The following is a 26,500-nucleotide window of genomic DNA, read 5'->3' on the forward strand; positions in this document are numbered from 1 at the left end:
TTAAAAAAATGTGTTTTTAGGGTGATTTTGTCCAGAAAGTTCCAAAAAGAAATGACAAGAAATGGTTTCCACACTCTAAAATTAAAAACACTCATTCACTTTACGAGAAAATGAGGAGGTGGCAGAAGAAGCCATAACAGAGTCTTCATGAAAAAGTCTCAAACCCTTGTAATTAATGGGAACCTTTAAAATCAGAAGCCAAGGCCATTAATCATTCAGCCGACTTTCCATGAGGTTGGCATCACCCACACACCTTTAATGACTCAATGCACAACGGGCAAATTTGAACTGCAGGGATTGTCCTCTGAGCAACATTTTAAAATTGCTGCCTGGAACGTGAATGCTGTCATTAAATCAGTGAGTTTGTTCTCTTTCTAGCCTATAAATTTGGCTTTCAGAGTGTTGGGTTTTTTGTTTGTTTGTTTTTGGACCATGCCACGTAGCTTGTAGGATCTCAGTTCCCTGACCGGGAACTGAACCTGGGCCATGACAATGAAAGCCCAGAATCCTAACCTTTAGGCCACCAGGGAACTCCCTCAGAGTGTTTTGTTTGTTTGTTTGTTTTGTTTTGTTTTGTTGTGGTACGCAGGCATCTCACTGTTGTGGCATCTCCCGTTGCGGAGCACAGGCTCCAGATGTGCAGGCTCAGCGGCCATGGCACACGGGCCCAGCTGCTCTGCGGCATATGGGATCTTCCCGGGCCGGGGCATGAACCTGTGTCCCCTGCATCGGCAGGCAGACTCTCAACCACTGCACCACCAGAGAAGCCCTCCTCAGAGTGTTTTGAAGACTGGACTGGGAGATGTTGCAATTGCTTCCAGGGTTAGAAGTGATAGGCAAGAAGATATTTTTCTCAGTATATGGTAGGAATTCTTAACAATTAGGCCCTAGAAGGGAAAGATGTGTCTTGTCAGATAGTAAACTTGGTACACTGAGGAACACCCAAGGGAAGCTTAAGGTGCAGGAGAAAGGATACCTCCTCTGGGTAGAAGGCTGGATTATGTTTCCTTCCAATTCAAAAGTATTTGTGTTCTTTTCTTAGTTATTTCTCGGAGGGATGTAATTAATCAGGAAGACATGTAATGGAGCAAAAACTCCTCCAGGGAGCTCCCAAATGGACACAGAACACAGGGACTTTCCCAAAGGAAGACTATCAGGAATAGTAGTTTTTTTCAGATTAGGTGATTCCCTACACCCTTACTCAGCTAACCCACGAATTTTGCACAGGGATCACCACCAAGCTTCAGTCTCCTCTTTTTCCAACAGATATTTGTAGAGCATGGACTGTGAGATAGGATTTGTGCTAGGTAGTTTCACAGGCATTAACTTTGAAAACAGGATTATAAGACAATTATGATTATTTCCATTTTATAATGGAGAACACAGATTTTAAAAAGTTGAATGACAATCCCAAGATGACTCTCTAATCTTCTCTATGTTTTTAGAAGGAATATTTACTCCCAGGCCCTGAAACCTCCTCATTAGTGGGGAAAAGCAAGTACTGATACAAAACACACTTCAATTACAAGGACATTAACATGGTGAAACCACTGGATCTTTCTACTTGTCCTCCAATATACAAAGAATTAAATTTACCAGGAGAACTCCTAGCCTTTTAGTACAACAGGAGTTGACAATAATTTTTTTTCCAGTCCTATAGATATTATCTGTTATGAACCGAACCATGTTCCCCCAAAATTCATATGTCGAAGCCCTAAACCCAAATACTTTCGCATGTGACTATATTTGGAGATGGGGCCTTTAAACAGGTGATTAAGTTAAAATGAGACCATTAGGGTGGGCCCTAATCCAAAATGACTGGTGTCCTTTTGAGAAGTGGAAATTTAGATACATGAAAGAGACACCAGGGATGCATGCACACAAAGAAAAGACCCTTTGAGGAGACATCTACAGGGCAGCCATCTACAAACCAAGGAGAGAGCCCTGAGAGAAAAATCAACCCTGCCAGCACCTTGATCTTGGACTTTTAGCTTCTAGAACTGTGAGAAAATACATTTCTGTGTTTAGGTCATCACTCTGGCATTTTGTTATGGCAGGCCTAGAAAACTAATACATTATCTTTATGGAAGTGGTTTTCTTATGGAGATGAAAATGGATGAGAGAGGTAATTGTTGCTTCTACTTCCAAAAGGTGGGACATGTAGGTCAATTCCATTACTCTGATCAATCTTGGTTCCCGATCTATCAGGACAGGATGGTACAAGCACAGGGAGCAGTAGCCACTCCAGTTGGAATTCTACCAGTGAAGAACTCAGATGGCCTATTTATATTGTTAAGATTTTAACTAAAGGATCTAAATATGATAGTCATGTTCAATATTGTTCACTAAAGAAACTCAGAATTATATAAGAAATCACATGCTCACACAAGCATAAATACATATATTTTATAAGGGCAAATACTGTTTATATCCCTGGAATCTCAATAATCTAAATCAGTATGCTAACAGAAATATGTGTGATGATGAAAATGTTCCATATTTGTGCTGGATATGGTAATCACTATTCACATATGAGCACTTGAAATGTGGCTAATGCTACTGACAAACTGAATTTTTAATTTTATTTCATTTTAATTGCATTAAATTTAAATAGCTACTTGTAGTTAGTGGCTATCATATTGGAGAGTGTGGTTCTAGATCATATGGAAAAATTAAACATGGCTTCAGTTTTGTTTGGAAATAAACAGCAAGGAAATCTAAACACAAAAAAAACTCAATGTTTTGTAATATTTTAGTACAGATTCCATTTTACTTGGCAAATACTGATTTGACCTTTTTAAGAAATAAAAAACAAGCAAAAGATTTTAAACCCTGAAATTTCATTTCAGTGTGTAGTTTTATGCCTAAGGGAACTTAAAGAACTATAGAATTTTAGACTTACAGGAGATCTTAGAAACAGGTGTTTCTAAGAATTTTAAAATCCAAAATTTCTGATTTTAAGAAAGGGGACTGGACACTTTCTGAAGTTTTCACATCTTGTACCAAACAATCACACACATACCAAAGAAATCAATGACTACAAAGCCGTAGTCAAAAACAAGGAAAACATCTCTAAAAGAGAAAGATAGACTGACGGGAGAAGCCAACACCATGGTGCCAACGAGGGCACACACCTGCTGCTCTGCCCAAAAGGAGGCTCTCACAGGTAATAAAAAGCTGTGTGGGAAAGTCACGTGGAAAATTTTTCTTGAAGACAAGCATTTGGCCAGCAACCACCAATAACCTGAGGAAAGCTAATGCTATGAAAGGGAAGAGCAATAACAGAGTAGTCTCAAAAGCTCTTAATATAGTACACTTAACTATTCTCAGGGAGATAAAGGAAAAAATCACATTCCCTAAAAAAGAGCTATGAAACAAGAGTAGGCAACTAAGACAAAGAACCCGGGTTTTCAAGATGAAAAATATAATGATTAAAAAAAAAAACACAGGGACTTCTCTGGTGGTGCAGTGGTTAAGAATCCTCCTGCCAATGCAGGGGACTTCAGTTCAAGCCCTTGTCCAGGAAGATCCCACATGCCACAGAGCAACTAAGCTCACACGCCACAACTACTGAGCCTGCGCTCTAGAGCCCGTGAGCCACAACTACTGAAGCCCACATGCTTAGAGCTCATGCTCCACAACAAGAGAAGCCACCGCAATGAGAAGCCCGTGCACAACAACAAAGTTTAGCCCCCACTCGCAGCAACTAGAGAAAGTCCACACACAGCATTGAAGACCCAACGCAGCCAAAGCGGCATGGACATATATACACTACCAAATGTAAAATAGGTAGCTAGTGGGAAGCAGCCACATAGCATAAGGAGAGCAGCTCTGTGCTTTATGACCACCTAGAGGGGTGGGATAGGGAGGGTGGGAGGGAGACGCAAGAAGGAGGAGATATGGGAACATATGTATATGTATAGTTGATTCACTTTGTTATAAAGCAGAAACTAATACACAGTTGTAAAGCAATTATACTCCAATAAAGATGTTTAAAAAAAAAAAAAGACATGACACGATAAAAGTCCTAAAAGAAAACAATACACACAGCTGAAGGGCAAACCAGTAAGCTAAATATTAAGCCAAATTCACACAGAAGACAAGGAGATAGGTAGAAAATAAGAGACTAATATTAAGTGGGATGGAAACTTGATCCAGGAATTCCAAGTGCATCTAACTGAGTTCCAGAACTAGCAATTAGAAAAAAAAATGGAGAATAGGCAATATTTAAAGACATAATGCCTGAAACTATCCCCAACCGAAGGGGAAAAAAAGGACATGAGTCCTTGGGTTGTAAGAATCTGAAAACCTGAGGAGAATTACAAACTATGACATACTTGGACACAAAGCTGTAAAATTAAAACATCAAGGAAAAGAAATTCCTAAAAGCTGCCAGAGAGGAAAAGGCAGACTCCCTACAAAAGGATAAGAATAGAGTGACATCAGTCATCTCATCATGAAATCAGAGCACATTTACATTCGAGGCGACATTTCCTTCCTGGAAGAACACAGATGTTAGCCTGAAGACTTAAGGGGTAGTTTGGATGTTTCACTTCTCTACAATGTGCAGACAAAACGGTAACCCCTAACACCTGCAGAGTCTCTGTAGTAATCAGTACCCATATTACACTCCTTTTTCATACTTAAATATCCCCTGAAGCATCAGAATACTTAGGCCCTCGTCTTGGCTCTTACAACATGAAGTTTCTGTTCCAAAAAAATGAATTTGCTCACTTGCTCTCTCACATGTTACACTTACCCTGGACTCGATGAAATTCCCTCTACCCAGAATATATTTTCCTGTATAGGTGCTCACCTAAACTCTAGCTGTTCCTTAAGGGCCACTTATGGGCACTCTCTTCACAAAGCCATCTCTAGCTCATGGTAACCCACTCTCCCTTCTTGGCTTTCAAAAATTCAGTGTTTGTTAAATACCTCTTGGCATTTTCAAAATTATTTTGATGATCTTACTGATAACCTACACTGAATACTTAGTGTACACCTAGCACTTTGCATCTGTTATTGCACTTAATCCTCAAAACAATGCTACTAAGTAGATATTATTATTCCCACTTTACAGCCAAGAAAGCTGAAGCTTAGGGATGCTAAGTAAGTTGCTAAATATCAGAGAGCAAGTATGTATCAGAGATAGGATAGACTTAGCTCTGCCATGTGCAACGTACCAAAGTGCACAGCAAGGGGCCATTTGAAGCTTGATATTTAACCCATTCTCAGCTCAACAAGCCAACAGTGAGCATTTCCTGGAGGAAACGATGTCTTTTTTTCTAATTCACCAAAGGCCTACAGGCTAGTCTCTGAAAGAGACTCAAATTCTGTCTGGATCCTGGACCACACTTAACTACTACACTATACCACCCCTCATTTAAAAGATGAAATAATGAGGTCCAGAAAAACAAAATGATTTTTTTAAGTTACAGAACTAGTGGAACCTGAGCTGACATTTAAGACCCTCCATTGCTCTTTCTGGCACTCTACTTGGCTTTCATTCCACTTACATTTTATATACACTGTGTATCACTATTCTCTGATGATTTCTTGTGTCTATATTTCTTGTGTCTATACCCACAGTAAACTGTGAGCTCCTGAGGACAAGACCATTCTTATAGTTATTCCAGCAGCATATATGCTCAGGAATATAGAGAAGCCTCCAATAGACATTCCTTAACTTGAATGAAATGCTTCTCAGAATGAAGTTGTCCGATGACCTGTAAGTACCCCCACGATAGCGCTTAACCTTGAGAAAATCACTTGGTCACATGGTCTTGAGAAAACACCAATTTGCACTTATCCCACTAGGAGTAAGATGCCACCAGTTCCCTGCCAATGCCCTACTTTGAGTCTTTACTGATACCACTAGCTTCCAAGTAGAAGCAGCCCTATCTTGAAGGCATTCTTGGGAAATTTCCTTTATAAGTTCCTCTTTTCCATGCCCAATTCCATCTTTAAGGCAGTATAAAGAGATATAAAAAATGATTGTGGAATCGAGGCCTTAGAGATTCCAAGAATAACATACATATGTCCTAAAAGTTTTGTAAGATGAATGACATAAACTCCAGGAGAAAAGCAATATTACTTTATTTAAATATACATTTTATAAAAGAATAAATAGAGACTCTTAGCAGGTCTCGTGCCTGAGGTGACTCAACCTATGGTGTGAAAAAGTGGAGGATATGTCAGTGGATCCCCAGTTTATCTAACTCTTGGTCCAGGGATCCTTCCCCTCATCACAGCTGCTGTACTCTGGAAGGTGAGGGGAATGTGGTCTCCAAAATGTCATCAAAGTTTACTGCTTGAACATTTGTTCGTTCATATATGAAGGCTAAACCAGATAGACTCCAGGAAGTGTGAAACAGATAAGGCATCTTGGGGAGTCAAAAATAAATTATAATGGCCCTTTAGAAAGTTAGAGTAGTAGAGCATATCATGGCCAGGTAAAAATTAAATAAAATCTTCCTCACCAGCTAAGGAAGATGATCAAGAAATTTAGCTCTGACCCAGACCACAGGCAATTGCAGCCATTCTCCAAAGGATCCTGTCTTCCCAAAATAAATGTCTGCTCCACTTGAGTTAAAATTAGACACACATCAATTCTGGCTGTTGACACAGAAGCCTCTGGCAAGCAGGGTGCAATCCAGAATCCTCTACATAAACAACCAAGCTCTGTAGTCACTCCCAAGACACTCAGAGCTAAAGGAATAAAGTGTCTTGCCATTTCCTCATCAGCAGTACCCCGTCCCTATCCCAGAATCAGCTATGTCGCAGTGAGCACGAAAGCATGAGCAAAATCTGCTTCCCTCTTTGTGGCTGGGGTTCCAAAACAGAATGGCACAAATATGAGATGATTTTATTTTTTATGATGTTGTTTCCTGGGATCTGTTGTCTTACCTCAACACTTTAATATTCATTACATAATTTATCCTTTTTTTGCATAAATATTTATGGATTTTCTCCTACTCCTTGGTGCTGTCAGGTCATAAATCAGAGTCCTTGCCCTCAGTCACCCCATGACTAAGGTGTGAAAAATATTATTATCCTCCGTTTAATGAACAAGGAAATGGATACTCAGAAAGGTTAAGTGACTTTCCACCATGAGTATTGGAGAAAAAAAGCCCAGCTTTCTCAGTCTTTCAGAGATGTGAATTCCTTTTTATCCACATTCCTTCAAAAAAGACAAACCTCATGACAGCTCTCAGTACTGCCTTATAAATGCCGTTATAGTTTTCCCCCAAATATATTAAGATATGTGAATACACATAGGAAGGACATTTATTTTTGGACTTAGAGAAATAATTTTTTGTGTAATAATGAAAGAAAGAAGTATAATTTAAACAGAACTTCATCAAAAAATTTTTCTGCATGAGCAATTTGGTTGTGAGAAAATTACCTGCTGAGATAACTGCTTTAGTTTTGTGTTTTCTCACTATGATTCTGTGAGAAATGCAGGCCTGAATTTTTACAACTAATATGCCTACAAAATTTTCTATTTAACTCACTTGCCCAATGGACTTAATTTTTTTCTGTAGAATAAAGTCTTTCTATAAGATAGGGCAAACTCCTTTAGGACAATCTAATATTCCTATTAATTCAATTCATTAAACATTAATTGAGAATTTAGACTTAGGATGCAACAGTGTAAAACCTTGAGTCCTTGTACCCAAAGGATCCAGATCTGGCAGTGAAGGAGACTAATCACAATGCCTGGGGAAATTTTTTAGTAGGACTGGATTGTAAGGAAGCGAGATAGCTCTTCAGAAGAAGTGATTAACTCAGTTTGAAGATGTGTGTCAAGAAAAGCCTCCTGGAAGAGGAGATGATTGAACTTCTCTGTAACAAGAGCCTTCTCACTATTCTCTGTGCCAACCATGTACATTTCTGCTTCTTACTTTGGCTTAGTTTAATGACTACCATTTATTGAGCATTTACCATATCAAGGTCACAATGTTAAGGATACAAAGTCTTATCACACTAGTCTTCAAGGAATTTAGAGTTACCAAAAGAATTTATTTCCTGTGTCTCCCTTGAATTTACTCATTACATTTAGAAAACTTCAAATATGTACAAGATATTGATTTCCAACATCACTGTTTCCTTTGTCCTAGCTGGCGTTAACATCAGGAGAGTTCTGGGTCTCCTGAACAATACATCCCTTACCTGATAAGACACTATATAGTTTTCATAATTCATCAGATTTTCCTTTTCAAAGGAGACTAAATTATATTTTAGAATCAAATTTGTTGGTAAATTCATAAGTAGTATTTTTGGAATATTTGGCTCCATTTACTTTCTTCTTTCCCTCTTTCTTTCTTTCTTTTTTTTTTTTGCCATTTTGCTATATTTTGCATATCCTTGTAAGCCACCTTGAGACACTTTTAGACTGAATGATCCCCTCTAAATAAATAAAAGTAATATTTGCACTGCTTTTTTTATATCCAAGTCTGTAGCACAGGGCTAGCATGGGGCTAGGGTCACATCACAACCTTCAGGGATGAATTTTCTGGGAAACATTTGACTGTTTTGCTGGTCTATGAATAGTTGGAAAAGTAGGCAGTCACCTAAAGGAACACAGGAGCAAAGCTCTTCTTCTGCTTCATGATCATAACAAATTGAAACAAAACCAAGATGAGAATTTCAAAGACCAATCCTGGAGTCTTCAAATCTGAGCAACAAAAAGATGATTTCAGGTCTTGAAATTCTCTATCTAGAAGAGAGGAAATGGGGAAAACTTATTTTTGTTCCTGATTTGCCAAGATGTAATATATTCCTTTTCTTAAATTTTATTGATTTTGCTAAACTCTGAACTCTGTTTGGCTTTAGAGAGAGGCATAGATTTTTATGTCAAAAAATTTGTTCCTTGCTAAGAGCCTATGGAAGATACATTGAATAGGCTTATTGAAACGAGTCTTCAATGACCAACATACAGAAAACCCAAGTAAACCACTGACTGGCTCCAGGAAGCTGGACTCAGCCCAGGTCTTAATGACCTATTCTGTAGAATGCATTCCAGCCAATTAAAACTCCCAGCCTGGCCTCCAAACAAAGTGATAATGCTGGCCCTACCCAAGTTTCTACCCTCTGATTCTTAGACCACCCAGAAAGTTGTTGATACAGCATCCAGCTATTTCTTGCCTGTAGCATACAGTACAGCACATTTGTCTTCTGTGCCAGCTGTTACTTGTCTGTATAAGAGAAAGGTAATAACAGAGATTGGAGGTTCCTTGGAAGAGTCCCCTTTTTGTTCCCCTTTCTTCCATAGACTTTCCCCTTTAATAATCTGCTGTGATGGTATGAGATTTTATCATGAAGTACTGATTCTTTGGATTCAAGTGTTTCCATATTCTTATGCCTCTATGTCCCAATGTGAATGAGTCTTCCTCATCCTGACAGCTTCCCTTCCTAAAACTGAGGGATAATTGCCTTGTTATTAAGGAGAACAATGAAAAAAGGAGAAAAAGAAAAAGAGACAGAAAGGAGAGAGAGAGAGCCAGTCTAATCCCAAGATGGCAGACCTATGTACGGATATACATCCCACCTTTGTATCCCCAGGATGACCAAAGAAACCTCAAATCATGCATGAATTGATTTAAAACAATCAATTTACTTTAAAAAGTAGAGATTCAGCAAAATAAATACAAATTTTTCCTGGGGGAAAATATCTTCATCCTAAGACTTGGGGAACCTCCACAAATAAATTTTCAAGGGAAATAACCAGCCTGCAGTTAATATAAGCAGATTCACAAACAAGTGAATATATTCACAAGGCAGCAGAAACAATAGATAACCAAAATATCATCACAAAGATTTCATATTTTATAAACATCACAGAAATACTATAAAATGTTTACTATATCTATGTCTAAAAATATTAAAAGCTCTTGAAAATATCTTCAGGGAACAGGAAACCATAAAACATAGGTTAGCAGATTAAACAACAATGGAAACAAATAACTGGCCTCTGCTTAGGATGTAGAAAGCTCAAAAAATTTCATTCTCACCTTTAAAACAAGAAAAATCCGGATAATCTATGAAAATATATTTTTTCTTGATGCCATCAGAAAGTTAAGGTTGCAGGGCAACTGACTAGCCTGAGACCTATGGGAAGGGAAAGTCTCCAAGGAGAGATGGGACATAAGCACTTGCTCATCTGGGGTATGTGTTGAGCATCATTTAAGCTGGTAAGGAGTACTCAGCTAAAATTCGTAACAATTGCTAAAGGCTAAGTATCACATAGTGTGATAATATAGAAATACTGGAGCCACAGACACAAGGAAATTATCTCTTATTCTCAGGCTTTTTTTTCCATGGGCCACACTGGACACTCACAAAAAAGATGGGGGAAGGTGAGAGAAAGCCTTCAAGGTGGTACTGGCCTTGGAAGAGGGGAGCAGCAGCAACTGCAGGAAAGGCACGAAATCCCACATGTATTCTGTTTCTCTGTCTCTCTTAGAGAACAAAAGGCTAAGAAAATAACAAAACCCTGTACTTTTCAAGACATAAGGTACAAGTGATGACATCACAACAGGGGGAAGAGTAAAACGTTTATCCTTGGGGAATAGAAGGGAACAGGAAAATATCTTGTGTCCAGAACAATAGAGATCCCATACCATTGAGAAATAGGCAGGATCATGGACCCCAGGACAAAGCATCTAAAACTGAGGTTGAACCAAGACAACAGAGAATGTCCACCTGTTCCCCCTGCCTTTAAGCAGGTTAGCAAGTATTGAGTAACAAATAACAGCAGTTTATAGGGATGGAGGGAGTGAACCTCTATAAATCTCAGGCATAACAAGAAGACTCAATGCTAATAGTGAGTCAGACACTGAGAAAATACCTCTGACAAAACCGATCCTTCTCTCAAGCACAAGGTAATGCTAGAGAAATCTGAAGCCTGTGGTAGGCCAAGGGTAAACATAGCAAGAATAAAACCCAAACCCAGCTCAACACCAAACTATAGTGATTAAACTCCCCCTCCCCCCACTAAAGGCATAGTAAAGGAAAATGCATACTTATTTCTAATAAAAAATAATATTGGTCTTAATATCTACTGTTCTACACAAAATACTCAGCTTCCAACAAAAAAATTATGAAGCAAGAACTCAGACAACACACTATCAGGAGAAAAAGTAGTCAATGAAACCAGACTCAGACATGATCCAGGTTCTTCAACTACCAAATAAAGAATTTAAAGTAACTTTAATTAATAATCTATTGGCTTCAGTGGAGAAAGTGGAACACATTCATGAACATAGAGGGGATTTTATGGAACAGATAGAAAGATAGAAATTATAAGAAAAAATCAAATGAAAATGCTAAAAATGAAAAAAACTAGAGAAAAAAGAGATGAAGAATGCCTTTGGTGGACTCATAAGAAAAGTCTACACAGGGGAGAAAAAAACATCAGTGAACTTGAAAAGAGTTTAACAAAAAGTACCCAAACTGAAACAGAAAGAAATAAGAATGGGGAAAAAGAAGAAAATAAGCATAAAAGAGCATCAAGAGCTGTGGGACAATATTAGACAACATAACATACATATAAATGAAATCTCAGAAGAAGAATAGCAGCAGAAGGGAGGAAAAAAACAAAAGAGATAAAGAGCATAAGTTTGTGTTCTCTGTCTGCGAGTCTATTTCTGTTTTATAAATAAGTTTATTTGTATCATTTTTTTAGATTCCTCATATAAGTGATATCATATGATATTTGTCTTTGTATGGCTTACTTCACTTAGTATGATAATCTCTAGGTCCATCCATGTTGTTGCAAATGGCAGTATTTCATTCTTTTTTATGGCTGAGTAATATTCCATTTTGTATATATACCACTTCTTCTTTATCCATTCAACTGTTAATGGACACTTAAGTTGCTTCCATGCCTTGACTATTGTAAATAGTGCTACTATGAACATTGAGGTGTATGTTTCTTTTCAAATTATGGTTTTCCCTGGATATATGCCCAGCAGTGGGATTGCAGGATCATATGGTAACTCTATTTTTAGTTTTGTAAGGAACCTCCATACTGTTTTCTATAGTGGCTGTACCAATTTACATTCCCACTGACAGTGTAGGAGGGTTTCCTTTTCTCCACACCCTCTCCAGCATTTATTTGTAGACTTTTTGATGATGACCATTCTGACTGGTGTGAGGTGATACCTTATTGTAGTTTTCATTTGCAATCCTCTAATAATTAGTGATGTTGAGCATCTTTTCACGTGCCTTTTGGTCATGTGTATGTCTTCTTTGGAGAAATGTCTGTTTAGATATTCTGCCTATTTTTTGATTGGGTTGTTTGTTTTTTTGATATTGAGCTGTATGAGCTATTTGTATATTTTGGAGATTAATCTCCTGTTGATTGCATTGTTTGCAAATATATTCTCCTATTTGTAAGTTGTCTTTTTGTTTTGTTTATGGTTTCTTTTGCTGTGCAAAAGCTTTTAATTTTAATTAGGTTCCATTTATTTATCTTTGTTTTTATTTCCATTACTCTAGGAGATGGATCCAAAAAGCTATTGCTGCAATTTATGTCAAAGAGTGTTCTGCCTATGTTTTCCTCAAACTGGAGTTTTACAGTGTTCCAGTTTTACATTTAGGTCTTTAATCCATTTTGAGTTTATTTTTGTGTATGGTGTTAGAGAATGTTCTAAGTATGGTTACCTAAGGGTAAAGGGAGGGAGAAATAAATTAGGAGTTTGGGATTAAAATATACATGCTACTATATATAAAATAGATAAATAACAGGGACCTACTGTATATCACAAGGACCTATACTCAACATCTTATAATAACTTGTAAGGGAAGAGAATGTAAAAAAGGTATATATATATTTATATATATGTATAACTGAATCATTCTGCTCTACACCTGAAATTAACACAACATTGTAAATCAACATTTCAATAAGAATTAAAATAAATAAATAATACAGACCACTATTTTTAAAAAAGAGATAGTAACCAAGAATTTTCCAGCATTAATGAAAACAACTAAATCACAATTCCAAGAAGCTCAGAGAACACCAGTCCGGATAAATAACTACAGTACATCACCACCCCCCAAAAAAAGATACATACATATGTCATGTTGAACTGCTAAACATCAAAGGTAAAGAGAAAATCCTGAAGGGAACCAAAGAAAGAAAAAAAGAAAGAAAAAAAAACACATGATATAGAGAAAACAAGATAAGAATTATACCAGACAGACTGCTCATCAGAAATTGTTCAAGCCAGAAGACAACGGAGAACAAATTTAAAGTGCTTTAAAAAAAACAAAAAAGTTAACAGAGTTCTCTACCCCATGAGGGGTGGGGAGGAGACTTTCAAAAATAAAGAGGAAATAAAAAATTTTTCAGACAAACAAAAACTGAGAAAATTTATTACCAGCAGATGTACGCTAAGAGAAATCTTAAAAGTTCTTTGGGCAGAAGTAACATGATACTACAGAAAAACCTGAATCTATAGAAGAAAATGAAGAGCAGTGGAAATCACATCAATATAGGTAAACACAGATGTTGGGGGCTCAACTGAGGGTATTGGGGGCTCAACTGAGGGCGTTGGGGCTCCTGGTGGGGCTAAATTACCATGAGGGTTAAGCAGACAAAAGGATACAGTTCTTCATGCAATGGCTGAACTCAAATCAAGTGTCTGAAAGAGCTGGACTCTGAAGATCTGTGTCATAATGGCTGCTGAAACTTCTACTCCAAATTCAAGGGCAGATTCAACTTACTTACAAGAGAGATATCTTAATAAAGGTCAAAAGATGATATTACAGAACAAAAGGAGATATGTCAGGCACTATTAACAAAAAGAAATCTGGTGTAATGATATTGATAGTAAACACAATAAAGAGTATTATTGAAATAAAGTCAGTCACAGCAGGTGTAGAGGTGCAAGAACATGAGTGTTCTCCCATTGGAGGGAGCTGGAGCACTTCTCTTGAGTCAGTGATCAATCCATTGTGGTCCAACATACAGAAGTGAGGGAGTGATGAAAAACGGTAGAGCTGCTGGGTCATGAAGATGCAAATGTGATTGAAAGTTCTCACAACCTCCACTCCAGGTTTGGAAAAAGTTATGTTAGGAGTTGGGAAGTCTTCCCTCTTTTTCTATCCTTTGGAAGATTGGAAGAGTAAGATTGGCATTTCTGTTCTGTAACTGTCTCATAGAATTTACTCAATCTGATAAAGAAGCTGTCTGAGCCTGGTGATTTGTTTGTTGGAAGATTTTTAAATTAACAATTCAATTTATTTAAAGGTTATAGGACTATTTGAGTTTTCTGTTTCTTAAGTCATATTTGGTGTGAATTTTACAAGCAACATATAGCTGGATTTTTGTTTATCCAGTCTAGAAATACTTACCTTTAACTGGGAAGTGTGGTCTATTTGCATTTATTGCAGTTAAGGAAATATTTAGAGTTTGGTTACAAGATGGTGGAGTAGGAAGATGCTGAGCTCACCTCCTCCCATGGGCACACCAAAATTACGACTATTTACAGAGCAATTACTGATGAGAAAAACCACAAGACTAGTAGAAAGGATATAAAAAAGAGACCACAGTGAGATGGGTAGGAGGGGTGGAGACGCAGTACAGTCAAGACCCATACACCCAGGTGGGTGACCAACAAGAAGATGATAATTATAATTGCAGCAACTGTCCCCAAGGAGTGACTGGCCCAAGGCTAATATCAGGTTCCCCAGCCAGGGGTTCTGCACCAGGAAGATGAGCCCCCAGAAGTTTGGCTTTGTAGTTCAGTTTGGCTTTGAAGGTTTGGCTTACTTTTGGGAGAGCCAGCGGACTATGGGAAATAGAGACTCTACTCTCATACATTCCAGGACCCAGGGCAGGAGCAGTAATTTGAAAGGAGCCTGAGTTAGACCCACCTGCTGATCTTAGAGAGCCTTCTGGAGAGACAGGAGGGAACTTGCAGCTCACCCTGGGGACATAGACACTGGTAGCAGTTATTTTGGGGAACTTGTTCTACCACATAGATACTGGTGCTGGCAAGTGCTATTTTGGAGTCCTTCTTTAGCTTATTGGCCCCAGGACCTGGTTCTGCCCACCAGTGGGTCTGCACTATTCCAAAGACCAGACTCACCCATCAGTGAATAGGCACAAGCCTCAGAACCTCCTGGGCCTTAGCCCCACTGACCAATGAGCTGACACACCAGCTCTGGGAACCCCAGGTACCTGCAGCAAGAGACTCCAAGACTTGGCTCCACCTACCAGTGAGCTGGTACTAGCCTCCAGAACACCCAGGCCCCAGCCCTGCCCATCAACAGGCTGATACCACCTCTGACATACCATGTACCCCTCAGCCAGCCATGTCAGGAACCAGCTCCACCATCAGCAGGCAAACACTAGATCTGGGATGCCTGGCCTCACACCACCCAAACCAGAACCTGACTCCACCAACCAGTGTTCCGCGCTAGACCCTGGACCCCTGAGAGCTCCACAGCTAGTTGCCTCATAAACTAATTCTGCCCACCAGTGACCAGCAGCCTCTGCACAGGCAGGGCCTGGCAACCAACTAGACCAGGAGCCAACAATGACTACCAGACCACTCACGGTAATCAGTCTGCCACAACAGAGAGACCCACACAGCTCACATAGGGGCAACCCTGGAGCATATAGCTCTGGATACCTGAGGAGAGTATGCTGCTGAGAGGCATAGGACATCTCCTACAAAAGGCCACTTCTCCACGGTTGGGAAACATAATCAACCTACCAAACCCATGGAAATAAAAATAACAAATTAGACACAATAAGGCAACAGAAGAGTATGATCCAAATGAAGAAATGAGATAAAATTACAGAAGAACTAAGTAAATTGGAAATGGGCAATCCATCCAATAAAGAATTCAAGGTAATGATCTTAAACATGTTCAAGGAATTCAGGAGAAGAATGGATGAAAAAGTGAGAAGTTAGAAGTTTTTAAAAAAGAGCTAGAAAATATAAATTAGAACCAAACAGAGATGAAGAATACAATAACTGAAATGAAAAATACACTCAAAGGAATCACAGTATATTAGATAATACAGAGGAATAGATGAGTGAGCTGGAAGACAGAGTAGTGGAAATCACTGAAGCTGAACAGAAAAAAGAAAAGAGAATAAATACTAATGAGGGCAGTTTAAGAGACATTTAGGACAACATCAAGCTTGATAACATTTGCATTATAGTGTTCTCAGAAAGAAAAGAGAAAGAGAAAAGGGCAAAGAATGTAATTGAAGTCATAGTAGCTGAAAACTGCCCTGAGGAAACAGACATCTAGGTCCAGGAAGCACAAATAGTTCCAAACAGGATCAACACAAGGAGGGCCACACCAAGACATATTGCAATTAAAATGGCAAAAATTAAAGATAAAGAGAGAATATTAAAAGCAGTGAGGGAAAAGCATCAAGTTATGTACAAGGGAATGTCCATAGGGATATCTGCAAACTTTTCAGTAGAAATCCTGCAGGCCAGAAGGGAGTGGAAAGATATATTTAAAATAATGAAAGGGAAAAACCTAAAATCAAGAATACTTTACCTGGCAAAGCTTTTATACAGATTTGATGGAGAAATCAAAATTTTTGCAGATAAGGAAAAACTAAGAGTTCAGCACTATAAAGCCAACATTACAAGAAAAGTTAAAAGGACTTCTCTAAGTCAAAAAGAAAAGCCCACAACTAGAAATATGAAAATTATGAAAGGAAAAATCTTAATGGAAAGGACAAATATACAGTAAAGGTAGTAAATCAACCATGTATGAAGCTAGTAGAAGGTTAAAAGACAGAAGTAGTAAAAACATCTACATACACAATAAATAGTTACAGGATACACAAAACAAAAAGATGTAAAATATGATTTGTCAAAAACAATAAACTTTCAGGGGGTAGAATAAAAATGCAGGATTTTTAAAACATGTTTGAACTTAAGAGATCAGCAACTTAAAATAATTTTATAAATATAAGTAGATATGTAGTTTTATTTTTATATGTATAGTTATACAGTTAAATATAACTTCAGGTTAACCACAAACCAAAATCTATAACAGATAACACACACAGAAAAAAGAAAGGAATTCAAACATAACACTAAAGATAATCATTAAATTTCAAGGAAAGGACAACAATAGAAGAAACAAGAAACAAAAAAGAACTGCAAAAACAACTCCAAAACAGTACAATGACAAGAAGTACATACCATTCGATCATTACTTTAAATGTAAATGAATGAAATGCTCCGATCAAAAAACAGAGTGTCTGAATGGATATATGCTGCCCACAAGCAACTGTCTTCAGATCTAGACACACACAGACTGAAAGTGAGGGGATGAAAAAAGATATTCCATGCAAATGGAAATCAAAAGAAATCCAGGGAAACAATACTTGTATGTGACAAAATAGACTTTAAAATAAAGAAAATGCAACAATCCAAAATTTATGGGACACAGCAAAAGCAGTTCTAAGAGGGAAGTTTATAGTGATACAAGCCTACCTCAGGAAATAAGAAAAAAAACAAATAAACAACCTATCCTCACACCTAAAGGAAGAGAAAAAGAACAAACAAAACCCAAAGTTAGTAAAAGGAAAGAAATAATAAAGATCAGAGAAGAAATTAATGAAATGGAGACAAAAAATAGAAAGAATGAATGAGACTAAGAGGTGGTTTTTTGAAAAGATAAATAAAATTGAAAAACATTTAGCCAGACACATCAAGAAGAAAAGAGAGAAGGCCTGAATCAATAAAATCAGAAGTGGAAAAGAAGTTACAATGAATATCACAGGAATATTCAGGATCATATGAGATTACTACAAACAACTATATGCCAATCAAATGGGCAACATAGAAGAAATGGGTAAATTCCTAGAAATATACCATCTCCCAAGATTGAGTCAGGATGAAACAGAAAATCTAAACAGACCTATTACCAGTCATGAAATTGAATTAGCAATAAAAAAAAATTCTATCAAAGTCCAGGACCAGATGCTTCAGAAGTGAATTCTACCAAACATTTACAGCAGAGTTAACACCTATCCTTCTCAAACTATTTCAACAAATTGCAGAGGAAGGAGCCCTTCCAAACTTATTCTATCAGACCAACATCCTGATACCAAAACCAGAGTAAGACATTACAAAAAAAGAAAATTACTCTACAATATCACTGATGAACATGGACACAAAAATCCTCAAAAAAATACTAGCCAATCGAATTCAATAATACATTAAAAGGATTATACACCACAGTCAAGTGAAATTTATCCTGGGGGTACAAGGATGGTTCAATACTCATAAATCAATCAACATGATCCACCACATTAACAAATTGAAATATAACTATCATATGATCATCTCAATAGATGCAGAAAAACATTCTGACAAAATTCAACATACAAAAACTCTCCAGAAAGTGGGCATAGAGGGAACACACCTCAACATAATAAAGGTCATATATGACAAGCCCACAGCTAACATCATACTCAATGGCAAAAAGCTGAAAGCATTTCCTATAAGATTAGGAATAAGATCAGGATGCCCACTCTTGCCACTTTTATTTAACATAGTATTGGAAGTCCTAATCGCAGCAGTCAGAGAAGAAAAAGAAATAAAAGGAATCTAAATTGGAAAAATAGTAAAACTATGACTGTTTTCAGATGACAAATAGGAAATCCTAAAGATGCCACCAAAAAACTATTAGAATTCATCAGTGAATTTGGCAAAGTTGCTAGGTACACAAAAAATGTACAGAAATCTGTTGCATTTCTATACACTAATACCAAACTATCAGGAAGAGAAAGTAAGAAAACAATCCTATCTACAATTACATCACAAAGAATAAAATACCTAAAAATAAATCTAAGGAAGTAAAAGACCTATACTCAGAAAACTGTAAGACACTGATGAAAGAAATTGAAGATGGCACAAACAAATGGAAAGATATGCTATGCTCATAGCCTGAAATAATTGAAATTATTAAAATTAGCATACTACTGAATACAATGTACAGATTCAATGCAATCCCCTTCCAAATAACAATGACATTTTCCACAGAACTAGAAGAAATAATTCTAAAATTTTATGGAAACCCAAAGACACCAAATAGCCAAAACAATCTTGAGAGATAAGGACAAACCTGGAAGTAGGACACTCCCTAATTTCAAGCTATAATAAAAATTACAGTAATCGAAATAATATAGTACTGACACAAAAACAGACACTGATCAATGGAACAGAAGAGACAGCACAGAAATGAACCCACATTTTTATGGGGAATTAATCTACAACAAAGGAGGTAGGAATAGACAATGGGAAAAAGACAGCCTCTTCAATAACCAGTGCTGGAAAAACTGGACAGCTACATGCAAAAAGGATCAAAGTGGACTACTTTCTCATACTATATACAAAAATAAATTCCAAATGGATTAAAAACTGAAATGCAAGACCTGAAACCATAAAACTCCTAGAAGAAAACACAGTCAGTACTCTCTTTGACATCATCATAGTAATAATTTTTGGGTATGTCTCCTCAAGTAAGGGAAACAAAAACAAACAAATGGGACTACATCACTCTAAAGCTTTTGCCCGGTGAAGTAAAGTATCAACAAAATGAAAAATGCCATCTACTAAACAGGAGAAGATAGCCACAAATAATATATATTTTAAGGAGGTAAAATGACAAATATACAAAGAACACATACAACTCAACATCAAAAACACAAACAACTCAAGTAAAAAATAGAGGAACTGAACAGAATTTTTTCTGAAGAAGGCATATAGGCCATTTGCAGGAGACTTCCGGGAAGACGGCGGAGAGTAAGACGCGGAGATCACCTTCCTCCCCACAGATACACCAGAAATATATCTACACATGGAACAACTCTTACGGAGCACCTACTGAACGCTGGCAGACGACCTCAGACCTCCCAAAAGTCAAGGAACCCCCCACGTACCTGGTTAGGGCAAAAGAAAAAAATAAACAGAGACAAAAGGATAGGGATGGGTCCTGCACCAGCGGGAGGGAGCTGTGAAGGAGGAAAAGTGTCCACGCACTAGGAAGCCCCTTTGCGGGTGGAGACTGTGGGTGGCGGAGTGGGGGAGCTTCGGAGCCACGGAGGAGAGCACGGCAACAGGGGTGTGGAGGGCAAAGTGGAGAGATTCCAGCACAGAGGATCAGGGCCGACCGGCACTCACCAGCCGAGAGGCTTGTCTGCTCGCCCCCCGGGGCAGGCAGGGCTGGGAGCTGAGGCTCCGGCTTCGGTAGGAGCGCCGGGAGAGGACTGGGGTTGGCGGCGTGAACACAGCCTGCAGGGCGTTAGTGCACCACGGCTAGCTGGGAGGGAGTCCGGGGAAAAGTCTGGACCTGCCGAAGAGGCAAGAGACTTTTTCTTCCCTCTTTATTTCCTGGTGCGCGAAGAGAGGGGATTAAGAACGCTGCTTAAAGGAGCTCCAGAGACGGGCACGAGCCGCGGCTAAAAGTGCGGACCACAGAGACAGATATGAGACGCTAAGGCCGCTGCTGCCGCCACCAAGAAGCCTGTGAGCGAACACAGGTCACTATCCACACCCCACTTCCGGGGAGCCTGTGCAGCCCGCCACTGCCAGGGTCCCGGGATCCAGGGACAACTTACCCGGGAGAACGCACGGCGCACCTCAGGCTGGCAACATCACGCAGCCTCTGCTGCCACAGGCCCGCCCCGCACTCCGTGACCCTCCCTACCCCCCCGGCCTGAGTGAGCCAGAGCCACCGAATCAGCGGCTCCTTTAACCCCGTCCTGTCTGAGCAAAGAACAGACGCCCTCCAGCGACCTACACGCACAGGCGGGGCCAAATCCAAAGCTGAGCCCCTGGGAGCTGTGAGAACAAAGAAGAGAAAGGGAAATCTCTCCCAGCAGCCTCAAAGCAGCGGATTAAAGCTCCACAATCAACTTGATGTACCCTGCATCTGTGGAATACATGAATAGACGATGAATCATCCCAAATTAAGGAGCCGTGTGGATGAAAGGCTCTTGGTGCTGCAGCCAGGAGTTAGTGCTGTGCCTCTAAGGTGGGAGAGCCAACTTCAGGACACTGGTTCACAAGAGGCCTCCCAGCTGCACATAATATCAAACGGCAAAAAACTCCCAGAGATCTCCATCTCAACGCCAGCACCCAGCTTCACTCAACGACCAGCAAGCTACAGTGCTGGACATCCTATGCCAAACAACTAGCAACACAGGAACACAACACCACCCATTAGCAGAGAGGCTGCCCAAAATCATAATAAGTCTACAGACACCCCAAAACACACCACCAGACGTGGACCTGCCCACCAGAAAGACAAGATCCAGCTTCATCCACCAGAACACAGGCACTACTCCCCTCCACCAGGAAGCCTACACAACTCACTGAACCAATCTTAGCCCCTGGGGACAGACACTAAAAACAACAGGAACTACGAACCTTCAGCCTGCAAAAAGGAGACCCCAAACACAGTAAGATAAGCAAAATGAGAAGACAGAAAAACACACAGCAGATGAAGGAGCAAGATAAAAACACACCAGACCTAACAAATGAAGAGGAAATAGGCAGTCTACCTGAAAAAGAATTCAGAATAATGATAGTAAAGATGATCCAAAATCTTGGAAATAGAATAGACAAAACGCAAGAAACATTTAACAAGGACCTAGAAGAACTAAAGATGAAACAAACAATGATGAACAACACAATAAATGAAATTAAAAATACTCTAAATGGGATCAATAGCAGAATAACTGAGGCAGAAGAACGGATAAGTGACCTGGAAGATAAAATAGTGGAAATAACTACTGCAGAGCAGAATAAAGAAAAAAGAATGAAAAGAACTGAGGACAGTCTCAGAGACTTCTGGGACAACATTAAATGCACCAACATTCAAATTATAGGGGCTCCAGAAGAAGAAGAGAAAAAGAAAGGGATTGAGAAAATATTTGAAGAGATTATAGTTGAAAACTTCCCTAATATGGGAAAGGAAATAGTTAATCAAGTCCAGGAAGCACAGAGAGTCCCATACAGGATAAATCCAAGGAGAAATACGCAAAGACACATATTAATCAAACTGTCAAAAATTAAATACAAAGAAAGCATATTAAAAGCAGCAAGGGAAAAACAACAAATAACACACAAGGGAATTCCCATAAGGTTAACAGCTGATCTTTCAGCAGAAACTCTGCAAGCCAGAAGGGAGTGGCAGGACATATTGAAAGTGTTGAAGGAGAAAAACCTGCAACCAAGATTACTCTACCCAGCAAGGATCTCATTCAGATTTGATGGAGAAATTAAAACCTTTACAGACAAACAAAAGCTGAGAGAGTTTAGCACCACCAAACCAACTCTACAACAACTGCTAAAGGAACTTCTCTAGACAAGAAACACAAAAGAAGGAAAAGACCTACAATAACGAACCCAAAACAATTAAGAAAATGGTAATTGGAACATACATATCGATAATTACCTTAAATGTAAATGGACTAAATGCTCCCACCAAAAGACACAGATTGGCTGAATGGATACAAAAACAAGACGTATATATTTGCTGTCTACAAGAGACCCACTTCAGACCTAGAGACACATACAGACTGAAAGTAAAGGGATGGAAAAAGGTATTTCATGCAAATGGAAATCAAAAGAAAGCTGGAGTAGCAATTCTCATATCAGACCAAATAGACTTTAAAATAAAGACTATTAGAAGAGACAAAGAAGGACACTACATAATGATCAAGGGATCGATCCAAGAAGAAGATATAACAATTGTAAGTATTTATGCACCCTACATAGGAGCACCTCAATACATAAGGCAAATACTAACAGCCATAAAAGGGGAAATTGACAGTAACACATTCATAGTAGTGGACTTTAACATCCCACTTTCACCAATGGACAGATCATCCAAAATGAAAATAAATAAGGAAACACAGGCTTTAAATGCTACATTAAACAAGATGGACTTAATTGATATTTATAGGACATTCCATCCAAAAACAACAGCATACACATTTTTCTCAAGTGCTCATGGAACATTCTCCAGGATTGATCATATCTTGGGTCACAAATCAAGCCTCGGTAAATTTAAGAAAATTGAAATTGTATCAAGTATCTTTTCCGACCACAATGCTATGAGACTAGATATCAATTACAGGAAAAGATCTGTAAAAAATACAAACACATGGAGGCTAAACAATGCACTACTGAATAATGAAGTGATCACTGAAGAAATCAAAGAGGAAATCAAAAAATACCTAGAAACAAATGACAATGGAGACACGACGATTCAAAATCTATGGGATGCAGCAAAAGAAGTTCTAAGAGGGAAGTTTATAGCAATACAATCCTACCTTAAGAAACAGGAAACATCTCGAATAAACAACCTAACCTTGCACCTAAAGCAATTAGAGAAAGAAGAACAAAAAAACCCCAAAGTTAGCAGAAGGAAAGAAATCATAAAAATCAGATCAGAAATAAATGAAAAAGAAATGAAGGAAATGATAACAAAGATCAATAAAACTAAAAACTGGTTCTTTGAAAGGATAAACAAAATTGATAAACCATTAGCCAGCCTCACCAAGAAAAAAAGGGAGAAGACTCAAATCAATAGAATTAGAAATGAAAAAGGAGAAGTAACAACTGACACTGCAGAAATAAAAGAGATATGAGAGATTACTACAAGCAACTCTATGCCAAATAAAATGGACAATCTGGAAGAAATGGACAAATTCTTAGAAAGGCACAACCTGCCAAGACTGAATCAGGAAGAAATAGAAAATATGAACAGACCAATCAAAAGCACTGAAATAGAAACTGTGATTAAAAATCTTCCAACAAACAAAAGCCCAGGACCAGATGGCTTCACAGGCGAATTCTGTCAAACATTTAAAGAGCTATCACCTATCCTTCTCAAACTCTTCCAAAATATAGCAGAGGGAGGAACACTCCCCAACTCATTCTGAGGCCACCATCACCCTGATGCCAAAACCAGACAAAGATGTCACAAAGAAAGAAAACTACAGGCCAATATCACTGATGAACATAGATGCAAAAATCCTCAACAAAATACTAGCAAACAGAATCCAACAGCACATTAAACGGATCATACACCATGATCAAGTGGGGTTTATTCCAGGAACGCAAGGATTCTTCAATATATGCAAATCAATCAACATGATACACCATATTAACAAATTGAAGGAGAAAAACCATATGATCATCTCAATAGATGCAGGGAAAGCTTTTGACAAAATTCAACACCCATTTATGATAAAAACCGTGCAGAAAGTAGGCACAGAGAGAACTTTCCTCAACATAATAAAGACCATATATGACAAACCCACAGCCAACATCATCCTCAATGGTGAAAAATTGAAAGCATTTCCACTAAGATCAGGAACAAGACAAGGTTGCCCACCCTCAGCACTGTTATTCAACATAGTTTTGGAAGTTTTAGCCACAGCAATCAGAGAAGAAAAGGAAATAAAAGGAATCCAAATCGGAAAAGAAGAAGTAAAGCTGTCACTGTTTGCAGATGACATGATACTATACATAGAGAATCCTAAAGATGCTACCAGAAAACTACTAGAGCTAATCAATGAATTTGGTAAAGTAGCAGGATACAAAATTAATGCACAGAAATCTTCAATAAGTGTTGCTGGGAAAACTGGACAGCTACATGTAAAAATATGAGATTAGATCACTCCCTAACACCATACATAAAAATAAGCTCAAATGGATTAAAGACCTAAATGTAAGGCCAGAAACTATCAAACTCTTAGAGGAAAACATAGGCAGGACACTCTATGACATAAATCACAGCAAGGTCCTTTTTGACCCACCTCCTAAAGAAATGGAAAGAAAAACAAAAATAAAAACAAAAATAAACAAATGGGACCTAATGAAACTTAAAAGCTTTTGTGCAGCAAAGGAAACCATAAACAAGACCAAAAGACAACCCTCAGAATGGGAGAAAATATTTGCAAATGAAGCAACTGACAAAGGATTAATCTCCAAAATTTATAAGCAGCTCTTGCAGCTTAATAACAAAAAAACAAACAACCCAATCCAAAAATGGGCAGAAGACCTACATAGACATTTCTCCAAAGAGGATATACAGACTGCCAACAAACACATGAAAGAATGCTCAACATCATTAATCATTAGAGAAATGCAAATCAAAACTACAATGAAATATCATCTCACACCAGTCAGAATGGCCATCATCAAAAAATCTACAAACAATAAATGCTGGAGAGGGTGTGGAGAAAAGGGAACCCTCTTACACTGTTGGTGGGAATGTAAATTGATACAGCCACTGTGGAGAACAGTATGGAGGTTCCTTAAAAAACTACAAATAGAACTACCATATGACCCAGCAATCCCACTACTGGGAATATACCCTGAGAAAACCATAATTCAAAAAGAGTCATGTACCAAAATGTTCATTGCACCTCTATTTACAATAGCCCAGAGATGGAAACAACCTAAGTGCCCATCATCGGATGAATGGATAAAGAAGATGTGGCACATATATACAATGGAATATTACTCAGCCATAAAAAGAAACGAAATTGAGCTATTTGTAATGAGGTGGATAGACATAGAGTCTGTCATACAGAGTGAAGTAAGTCAGAAAGAGAGAGACAAATACCGTATGCTAACACATATATATGGAATTTAAGGGGAAAAATGTCATGAAAAACCTAGGGGTGAAACAGGAATAAAGACACAGACTTACTAGAGAATGGACTTGAGGCTATGAGGAGGGGGAAGGGTAAACTGTGACAAAGCGAGAGAGAGGCATGGACATATATACACTACCAAATGTAAGGTAGATAGCTAGTGGGAAGCAGCCGCATAGCACAGGGAGATCAGATCGGTGCTTTGTGACAGCCTGGAGGGGTGGGATAGGGAGGGTGGGAGGGAGGGAGACGCAAGCGGGAAGAGATATGGGAACATATGTATATATATAACTGATTCATTTTGTTGTGAAGCTGAAACTAACATACCATTGTAAAGCAATTATACTCCAATAAAGATGTTAAAGCGAAAAAAAAAAAAGAAAGAAGGCATATAGATGGCCAACAGGCGCATGAAAATATGCCCAAAATCACTAATCATCAGGGAAATGCAAATCATATATATCATCTTGCACCTATTATTTATTATCAACAAAACTACAAATAACAAGTGTTGGCAGGGATATGAAGAAAAGGGAATCCTTGTGCACTTTTGGTTGGAATATAAATTGGTACAGCCACTATGGAAAACAGTATGGAAGTTCCTCAAAAAATTAAAACTAGAACTACATACAATCTAGCAATTCTACTCCTGATGGAGAGAAAAAAAAAAAGCAAACACTAATTTGAAAAGATATTTACAGCCTTATATTCACTGCAGCATTATTTATAACAGCCCATCAATAGATAAGTAGATAAAGAATATGTTATATATATATATATATATATATATATATATATATATATACACACATACAATGGAATACTACT

The sequence above is a fragment of the Stenella coeruleoalba genome (assembly GCF_951394435.1).
Source record: "Stenella coeruleoalba genome assembly, chromosome: 14".
Lineage (NCBI taxonomy): Eukaryota > Metazoa > Chordata > Mammalia > Artiodactyla > Delphinidae > Stenella > Stenella coeruleoalba.